The following is a 2,109-nucleotide window of genomic DNA, read 5'->3' as shown; positions in this document are numbered from 1 at the left end:
GAAGGAAAGTTGCTGACAGGCAGTCAGTGAAGAGTGTCCGGTGGATCCCAAGGATGGAATCAAGAAGGAAGGATACCTGCAAGCAGAAGGGACAGAGTCTAGGTCACCAGCCAGGAGCCGGGAAGGAACCAGGAAGGAACCAGGCGATGTCGTGCGGATGCAGGTGAAGAGGTGAAGCTTGTCGCAGCAGCCACGGGTACCAGGCGATGGCGAGGACGACCAGGACCAGGAGGCGAGCTGTCCCACGAACTCTCTTGCTGTAGGTGGCGTCGATGTCGAGTCAGGACCCAACAAGCCTTAGCAAGCGGAACCCACGCAGAATGGAGGACTTGCTTCTGGTGCAGACCAGGAAGGTCTGGGGTGCTTCTCTTTCACAGAGGAGCGGGTGCCAGTCTGGAGGAGCCGGACCAGCAAGATGAAAACAAAGGTTCGTCGTCACAGAGGTCACTAGCCAACGGGCCAGCAACCGGACAACACGTCGAGCAACTCAGGTGCAGAAGGGCCCCACGCAGAACACGTGAAGTGTGGGAAGCTGATCTTCTTTGCAGATGGTGCTCAGGATGGGGGCTTCTCAATTCCCCAAGCACAGCCTCGAGTAAGCCTCAGAAGTCGCGCTAGTCAGTTACTAGCCACTTTTCCCAAGTCGCCGGTCCCACGTCCCTCGTCGTCTCCACGGGTCTCAGCTTCGCTGTAGATGTGGATCTGGGTCAGAGGTGTCTGGAAGTCTCGGCGCTGGTCAGTCTCTGCGCTGGTCAGTCTCTGCAGTCGTCCCTCGTAGGATCAGTCGCAAAGCAAGCATCGGTCGCTGGATGGTGCCTGGTTGCCCAGGGTGGTCACTCCTTGGCCACAAGGGAGATTCTTCAGTCTTCTTCCTGAGGTCGAATGTCGAAGGTCCAGAGTTTCTGTTCAAGTTGCAGATTCAGGATAATCGAGTCTCTGCAGGGCTCAGCTACCTACTGATATACTGGGCTAGTGGGCTGGGCTACCTGCAAGGTCCCTCCTATGGGTGGGACCAGGAAGGGGAGTGGTTACACCCCCTTTCCTTTGTCCAGTTTTGCAGCAGAGCTGGGGCTGGAGTGCCCCAGCGCCGGTTTAAACTGGACTATGCATGCGACACCTTGTGTGCCCCAGGCAGTGTCTAGTTTCTTTCATCCCTCCCTGCCCCAATACACTAAGTCCTGTCTGGGGTGGTGCTCGCACCTCCCAAGGCAGGAAACCTATTGTCCAAGCCTCCCTCGCTGGAAGGACTCCCAGCAGCAGGAGGTCAGACTTGTGTCTGTGGCAGCAGCATCCATTTTGTGATGCTGGGGCTCTGGTTAACTTTAACCAGGTAAGTAGGTTTCAACATGTCTTCTCCCTCTAGAAGGGAGGAATAATATCCTCATTGCCAGAAATGGTATGGGGGTATTATTCCAAAGTGTTAGACACCTTACACGACATGTTTTGATAAAGCCAAACCATAGTTACCATAACCGTTTAAGATTATAAGGTACTTTAAGAGTATATGGTAGGCTATATCATAGAACAGCTATAAGGACATGGTTCCGAAAGCTGCAGACAGGCTCAGCTCATGCTAGAGCACCATTGTAGGAAGGTGGATATATGACTATGGTTACCCCCAACTTTTTGCCTAGTGTCTAGCTGGTTTTTCGATTTAGTTGGCCTGAGATCCTGCCATTCAGGGTCTCAGGCTGTCTGCTCTCTCTTTAAAATGAACTCCATGTACCCTAGGTACATACCCAATTGGTAAGGGTCACCTTATTGGACCCTGTACAGGGTACCCTAGGCCTCCCAGGGCATAGGTGTACCCTAGGCCTCCCAGGGGCTGCAGCATGTATTATGCTACGCCTGGTCTGGCCTTCCAATCAGACACAACTGGCTGATCACTCAGCTGGGGCAAGGTCGTGTAATCACCCCTTGCTTAGATATAGTATACCTATATCTACCCTTAAAATAGACACATGTGTACCTGTGAGCCACTCCTATGGCAGGCCTTAACAATCCTGGAGGCAGAGTGTTTGGTAACATGTGAGATGGTGCTCTAGCATGAGCTGAGCCTGTCTGCAGCTTTCAGAACCATGTCCTTATAGTTGTTCTATGATATCGCCT

This window comes from Triturus cristatus, chromosome 4_2, assembly GCF_964204655.1.
Source record: "Triturus cristatus chromosome 4_2, aTriCri1.1, whole genome shotgun sequence".
In the NCBI taxonomy this organism is placed as follows: Eukaryota; Metazoa; Chordata; class Amphibia; order Caudata; family Salamandridae; genus Triturus; species Triturus cristatus.
Note: the sequence above shows the minus strand (reverse complement) of the source record.